Source organism: Saccopteryx leptura, chromosome 2 (genome assembly GCF_036850995.1).
Source record: "Saccopteryx leptura isolate mSacLep1 chromosome 2, mSacLep1_pri_phased_curated, whole genome shotgun sequence".
NCBI lineage: Eukaryota > Metazoa > Chordata > Mammalia > Chiroptera > Emballonuridae > Saccopteryx > Saccopteryx leptura.
This window is the reverse complement of record NC_089504.1, coordinates 110,866,018-110,873,770: the sequence shown is the minus strand read 5'-3', so window position 1 is coordinate 110,873,770 and position 7,753 is coordinate 110,866,018. Positions and strand designations below refer to the sequence as shown.

The 7,753-nt window shown below is 46.7% G+C and overlaps 1 long non-coding RNA gene across 1 annotated transcript; it reads right to left on the bottom strand.

Annotated features, from left to right (window-relative positions):
- Window positions 1-3,632: 3,632 nt before the first annotated feature.
- On the bottom strand, window positions 3,633-4,801 carry LOC136393081 (uncharacterized). The gene is made up of 2 exons (XR_010749030.1): window positions 4,197-4,801; window positions 3,633-3,911 (listed from the first exon to the last, which is right to left on the bottom strand). It is a non-coding gene; the product is annotated as an uncharacterized lncRNA (long non-coding RNA).
- Window positions 4,802-7,753: the final 2,952 nt, after the last annotated feature.

Below are 7,753 nucleotides of genomic sequence, written 5' to 3'. Positions count from 1 at the left end.
AAGACATATTAAAACAGGCCGTGGCTTTTACCACATTTGAGTAATTACATTTAAATTTTGATTGAGATATTTTTATGTAGTCCAAAATGTATATGTATACATGTCATTAAATTCTTATGATTTGACCATACTTTACAACAATGACATTTCAGATCATAGTTTTGAGATTTTTATCTACCAACCATGGAGCAAGCTTTGGCGTTGTAACTTGCCTATATTTTGTAGAATGCTGCTTAATTTGTGTTTGATGTTTTCTCATCATGAAACTGATGTTAGGCCCTGGCCGGCTGGCTCAGCGGTAGAGCGTTGGCCTGGCGTGCGGGGGACCTGGGTTCGATTCCCGGCCAGGGCACATAGGAGAAGCGCTCATTTGCTTCTCCACCCCCCCACCCCCTCCTTCCTCTCTGTCTCTCTCTTCCCCTCCCGCAGCCAAGGCTCCATTGGAGCAAAGATGGCCTGGGCGCTGGGGATGGCTCCTTGGCCTCTACCCCAGGCGCTAAAGTGGCTCTGGTCACAGCAGAGTGACATCCCAGAGGGGCAGAGCATTGCCCCCTGGTGGGCAGACCGTCGCCCCTGGTGGGCGTGCCGGGTGGATCCCGGTCGGGCGAATGCGGGAGTCTGTCTGGCTGTCTCTCCCCATTTCCAGCTTCAGAAAAAAAAAAAAATTAAAAAAAAAAAGAGAAACTGATGTTATACATTTTTAGCAAGAATACTACGGAAGTGAAGTCCCTTCTAAGTGCATCATATCAGCAGTACAAGATAATAATGTATATATCTTATAACTGATGACATTAACCTTGACCTCCTAGTTGAAGTGGCGTCTGCTGGGTTACTATTAACACTATTAATAGTAAGGTTACTACTTTCCCTTTTACAATTAATAAATATATTGAGGGAGAGAGTTCAAGACTCTGCAAATATTGTGTTTGTCTTTACACTGTCACACACTGATACCTGCAACAATCACCGCTATGGAATTCTAATGGCGGTTTTCCCTTCCCCTCGCCTCCTCTACATTTATCAGTTGGAATCCTTTTGTGTGGAAGACTTGTTCCTTTGCCTCAATTTACTTATTTATTCAATTATTTAATGATATCAATATGGACTCATGGATATTTATTTTATTCTGAGTTTTAATCCAAGGTTATCATTACTTATTTTGCTGTTTAATATCATCTGCTTTGTTTGAAGCTGGTGAGGGAAGCACTGACTTGGCTCTCTGCTTCCTCACAGGTAGAATGAAGAGAATAATAATGCTGCTTTGGGGGCTCTTGTGAAGATTAATAACGCCATGCATATAAAACCCTCAGTTTATTGATTTGCACTCAGTAGACTCTCAATATATACTAGCCACATTGTCACCAGAGCCATTGCATAAATACATGTGTCCAGTGCAGAGAGAGCCAATGGCCCAATGGGGTTTGCTCAGTTGTGGAGCAGATGTCGGGGAAACAGGTCAGGCAGGAATTCCATTTTGGAGTCAGAAAAGGGCCAGCTGCCTCTAACCAGCCACTGATGTTGGGCAAACCACTTCCCCACCTGGAATTTAATGCCTCATGGATGAACATTCGAGGTCCTGTCCAGTTCTAACACTATGTGATATTAAATTACATTTCAGATATATGGAAATATTTGGTAACTAGCACAAAGCCAGGAAGTAAAGCAATAATGCTCCTATAGTAACTTGGGGAAGGGCCTGGTTCACAAAAACATAATCCAAAAATTTGAGATCAGTATAGAAACAACGTGAAAAATGACACACACAGTTCTTTGTCATCCGGATCCTGTGCCACCCCCCAGGAAAACCTCCATCATTTCCCAGCACCTGAGTATTACCTATGGCTTTCTTTTTCTTTTTTTAAAAAATTATTCCTATGGCTGACAAACACAAGCAACTTTTTTTTTCATAGCATTAGTAATTATATAATTATGTTCTAAAAGTTCATCAAAAAAAAGAAAACAACATGAAATCGATTGTGCTGCCTACCTGTGCTGTTCAGTTGCGTGTCACCAGCCTCTAAGACACTGCCTGACACTTAGTGTGAGCTCGAAAAATATCTGTTGATTAAAATGAATAAATCAAGAAGAAACAAATTCAGCATACAGATTATAAAAGAGGGAAAAGCATTTCATACAAGAATAACAATAATGTGTCGCTTCAGAGGCATCGCAAAGGAGAGCCCGGGTCGGGAAAGGACGAAAAGTTGTTCTTCATTGCTTTCGGGTGAAAAGGTCCCAGGGACATGTCGAAGTGGGGGCTGCCACTGCTGCTCTCTCTGCAACTTCCTCCTCTGAACATTGGGCACCGAAACTCATGTGGTAGATTAAAGCCAATGACCTAAGTTCCTGGCATCTGTGACAGGCTCTGAGCTTCGTTCAGGTTCCACATTTAGTGTGACTCAGAAGTTACTCCCTCCCAAAGTTAAGGACATGGATTTGGACAATATATAAGCACCTCTGAAAATAACTTGAACATGCTCTGTTAACACTCCTCCAAATAAACTCGCAAATTAAACCTTGTCTTGTCTGTTTTCCCAGCACCTGTCCCTTGACGAACCAAACTGCTTTACACAAGCATTTAACTTGCTCTCCCCCCATGGGGAAACACTGCCTACAGAAACCACACTGGGAACTCGCTCACGGGCAAGATGTAAAGTCCTCGTGGTGCTTCAGTGACCACATCTTGGATATGGCTCAGCATAGGAGACCCTTTCACCAAATTATACTCTACAACGAGTCACAGCTCAGCACAGTGGATGTGTTCAGGGTGACCCACTCCATGTTGTCTTTGCCATCTTCTACCTAGGTTTGCTCGCATTGATCTCAGAATGCCTACTACAAGCTGCGGGCACCAAGGCACAGAGGAGGTCAGACCTGTGATGTTAAGAAGCATTGAAAGTGGCCTTGGACCAAATGTGAGCTTCAAAGACTGATTACCCTTCCTCCAGCCCTGACACAGCTACCAGAACCTGAAGCCCTTTCTCCTGCAGGTTCCTAAGCTAAGAGCCAGTGCTCTTAAGATGAAAAATGTTTGGGACCTCGAATCCATTACTACTAATAAACCCAAGAACTTTTCATTATGTCTAATAGAAATGAAAGGGCTTTAAAAAAGTGGTTGGCAAGGTCATCAAGCAAATGAAATGAGAGGCAAATTGATGAAGAAGAAAGCGAGCAAAGGGGGAGATAGTCCAGGACCAGCAAATGGATTCTTCTCATGCCCAAGCTCGGCAGCTTTTAAAACTTACCAGGCTACTTCCCAGGGAAATTAAAAAGTTAGGATGGTATGAGGAGAGAAGGAGTGTTCCTATTACCCATCACAAAATCACTTAACGCTACATGACCCTCAGGAAACTCAGAATGCAGGAGAGAAACCACTGGAAGCTGTAAGGTATTTTTCCCCACCGAGGAAGAAGGAAGGGGCTGGAGCCACCAAGTGTGGATAAACAAAAGCTTTATTGAGTACAGAGTGCATCCCGCCCGATGAGGTTCCCTGGTCCCGGGGACATGGAGGCCAGGGAAGTCACACAAGGTGACCCGCGTGGGGGATATTTAAAGGGTCTCTAGGGTGGTCAAGCTAATATGTGTGGTGAAATCTCACTGGCTGACGGACAATCACTTTTTTCCAAAGGGACTCCTGGGAAGTTTCTTTTGGTAAAGAATGGAAACCGCACTTGGATGTAGGCGGTTTTAGCCAAGTTCCCAGGTCTGGGTTCCTCACGTGACCGTCCCCCATTGCTGACCACCCCACATTCCGATCTTTTGTGTTAATTAGGGGTGCCACTTATTCATCTGGCTACTTCCTGCTAATTAGGGGCCTCATGGGGAGGGGGAGATTGGAAGGTGGTGGCTTTGAGGGGTGTCAGGAGGAACATCTGTTTGGCCGTGACTGGAGAAACTTCGCGGATGCAGTCCTGTAAGGATTTAAAAAATAAAAAGAGGAGTAATGGGGGGGATCTGCAGGGTCCAGCCTTTTGGTGAACAGAGATGGGTAGGGGCCAGCAAACTTGAGGTAAAATTGTATGCCAGGAGTGGCTTACAAAGGGGAAAACTGCATGTCAGGAGTGGCGTAAGAAGGGGAAAGAAAGGGATCCCATCCACTGCCATAACCAAGACCCATGAGGGAACTAGAGGTCCACAGTGTGATGGCAAAACAGAGAAGGTAGCTCCCGTGTCCACAAGAAATGACATGGACTTACCCACTACTGCAGTATTACCCTGGGTTTGGTGAGGATGATGGGGGTCTCCAAGTCCAGGCTGTGTCAGCTGTCCATGAGGTCTCGGATTTCAAACGATGGGCACGCCTGGCTGGACCAGCCTCCCATCTGGGTGGCCTGTCCTCCACACAGAGATGTTGAGGATGAACCTGCTGCCCACAGGGGGCAACTGCTCTGCCAGTGACTGGGATGCTTGCAGTCAGGGCAGGGCTCAGTGGGCAGCCACGGACAGGGGCCCTGCCAGGACCAGTGACCCTGCTTGCTACACTTAAAGCAAGCTCCTGGTGGGGTTTCTCTTTGTGGCTTGGACTTGGGTCAGACACTTCCTGTGCCTTGTCCCTGTTGCTGTGCCGGCCTCAGGGCTGCCACAAGAGCCTGGGTTTGGAGCGTTACCTTCTGCTGCATGCGGGCCTGGCAAGTAGCCTTGGCCTGCTTCTACTAGTTGGGACCATTAAAAACTTTAAATGCCATGTTCACAGGTCCTGAATAGGGGCCTGGGGGTTACAATAAAAGGAGGTGGGCTCCTGGGGAGCCCAGCACCCAGATCCAGCCAGAAACACTGGAGCCAGAGGCAGGACAGGGCCAGAACTTCCTGCAAGAAAATTGGGGTTAGGTGCCCTGCAAACCAGTGTAAGGGCCAATGCCAGGCTGAGAATGGCCTGATGGAGGAGGAGCGTAAGAACACAGTGGAGAAAGGAGGGGCCCCTGGCTGGCAGGGGAGGAGAAAGAGAGACTGGTATTTGCAGGTGAATGAGAAACAGGATCCTGCAAAGGGAGGGAGGGGGCTTTCTGGAGGGAAGAGACCCAAGCAAAAGAGGTCCGCAGAGGGATCAGAGAGGGGTCCCAAGAGAAGGGCACCCCCGGGGGTCAGGCAGGAGGGGAAGAGAGTTGGGGGTCGGGCGAAGGAGGAGAGATTAAGAGTGGAGGTATTAGGTGAGGTTTCTCTGGCTAGAAAGGGCCTGCACATAGAACAGGCAGCACAGAGATTAGGATGGGAGCGTGAATAACTAGAAGCCCTGAATATAAGGGATCTCCAACCAGTTCCCAGCTTTTTTGGCAATAGTTAAATTGGTGAAGGTATTAAAATCAAAAGTGCCTTCAGGAGGCTACCTGGTCCAATTATCCAGTGGGTTCTGTGGCCTGGCCACAGTGGAGAAGAAGAATAGTTTCTTCTTCTTTAAGGAGGGAGAGATTTCAGATAAGGCAACTCCAGGAGTGTGTTTGGATTAGGTTTAGATTCCTGTGCCCCCACGGCCACCCTCAGTCCTCAGAGTGGTCAGAATTGACACCCCACAACTCAATCTCTGGCCACCAGATGGATAGGGTAAAGTAGATGTGCTCGGAACGTCTCCATTGGCACACATGCACTCAGAACGGACGGAAAAGAAGTCCCTGACACAGCTGCGGTTTCAGACAGGGAGTCTCGGCGGGAAGAACTGAGGGGAGGCTGGAGGCAGGGGACTTACCAGACCATGCTCTGAAGTGGGTGGAAGGTCGGAGGTCCAGCCTTTTGGTGAACCAGAGGTTCTTTCTCATAGGGGTAGGGGAGAGGAGCGGCCCCAGCAGGCTTCTTACTCCTACTGGGTTTTGGCACCAAATGTAAGGTATTTTTCCCCGCCGAGGAAGAAGAAAGGGGCCAGAGCCACAAAGTGTGGATAATAAAAGGCTTTATTGAGTACAGAGTGCATCCCGCCTGATGAGGTTCCCTGGTCCTGGGGACATGGAGGCCAGGGAAGTCGCATAGGGTGACCCGCATGGGGGATATTTAAAGGGTCTCTAGGGTGGTCAAGCTAATATGATGTGGTGAAATCTCACTGGCTGATGGACAGTCGCTTTTTTCCAAAGGGACTCCTGGGAAGTTTGTTTTGGTGCGCCTGGATGTGGGCAGTTCTAGCCAAGTTCCCGGGTCTGGGTTTCTCACGTAACTGCCCCCCATTGCTGACCACCCCACAGAAGCTTCATGCTTATTTCACCTCTACGCTATCATTATTTTAAACATGTGTCATAGCAGGAGTATTGTTAGTTCACAACACAATAAACACAGATAAGCAGCTCTGGGGTATTTTGGGGTGAGAGAGAGAACAGTACACATAAACAACACCAGCCCAATGTCATCCCGTGATCATTACTTAATACAAATTAGTTAGATAGTGCCACCAGCAGAAGATGGAGTGATATTGCTTTAGAAAATAATAGCCTGCATGCATAGGTGGTCAGAAAAGCAAGGAAGTGATTACTGCAAGAGTCAGGATCGTTGTGACTTCTAGAGGGGAGGGAGAGGGTGTGGTTTACCAGGTAAACAAGGGAGGGGCTTCTGGGCTGGCAATGTTCTATTTCTTGATTGAGGGGTGTTCACTTTGTAATTATTCACCATATTATACATTTGTGTCTTATGTTTGTATATTCTATTTCATAAGTTTTAAAAGGTTAAAAAAAAGAAACAAAATAATATCCCTCTTTTCATTGAGAAAAAGGACACTTGACTGCAGAGCTTAACTCTAAGAATGTGAGTCTGTCTCAGCTGATGTCCTGCTCCTCCCATTGATTCTTTTCTGAGAGAACAAGAGGAGGGCGGATTGCTGAGGAGCCAGGGGTAAACTGCTGTCAGTACTTCGGTATAGATGATATCCCAGAGGTTATTCTAATGCTGGAGGATGTTTGGGGTATATTTTTAAGAGTCCATTTACTCTAAAGTCAGAGTGGGTCTCCACAAAATACCGGAAAGTTCTCCAAGGTCTAGGCAGCATTTACAAATCAGAGTCATCAAACACAAAGAAAGTAGATACAAATGAGTTTATGAAGTCATGGGGGGGGGGATTTAAGGAGATATTAAGAGCTCAGTTCCTCTAATTTAGGTCATAGCGGGGCCTGGGGGCCTGTATGTGAAGAAAATCTCTCCTGTGTTTAGCATCTGGGTGACTCACCCACAAAACCATCTACAGCCTGCGTGCAGCAAAAAGGAAATGAATCACGGAAGCTTCTGGCCTTTGCCCTTGTCATCACTGTCCGGGGAAACCACCCACAGACAGTCTTTAGAGAGCTGGAGACAGGGCAGTGTCCAACAAGGCACACACAGAAAGGATGTGAATCAAGAGGGGAGGAGAGCCAGATCTGGAGAATGCCACTCAGGGGTTGAGAGGACAGGATAAGCGTTGATTTTATGATACAGAAAACTTAGCAGTTGAATTGTCATTGAGGACAATTTAGCAGTGTCCACCGGCCTGGTGTCTTAAGCAGTTATCTGAACTCCTTCCCCCATTAGCTAGAGTGGGGGTGGAGAGAGCAGGGTGGAGGAGAACAATGGATGCCTCTTGGAATCTCCATGTTATGTTTGGTATTTGGAGAATTTGCTTGGCTTGCTTAGAGGAAGTCTACCAAATTCATGAGAGTATAAAAATTGGAATGAATTTGACAGAATCATTTACATTTAGGAAGATGGAAGTCCAATGTCTGCATTCAGAAAGGGCAATGAGTTTAGGAAAACTGGTTGAGGAGTCCTATTACAATTTGAAGAATCATCTACAGCCATAGTCCAATAC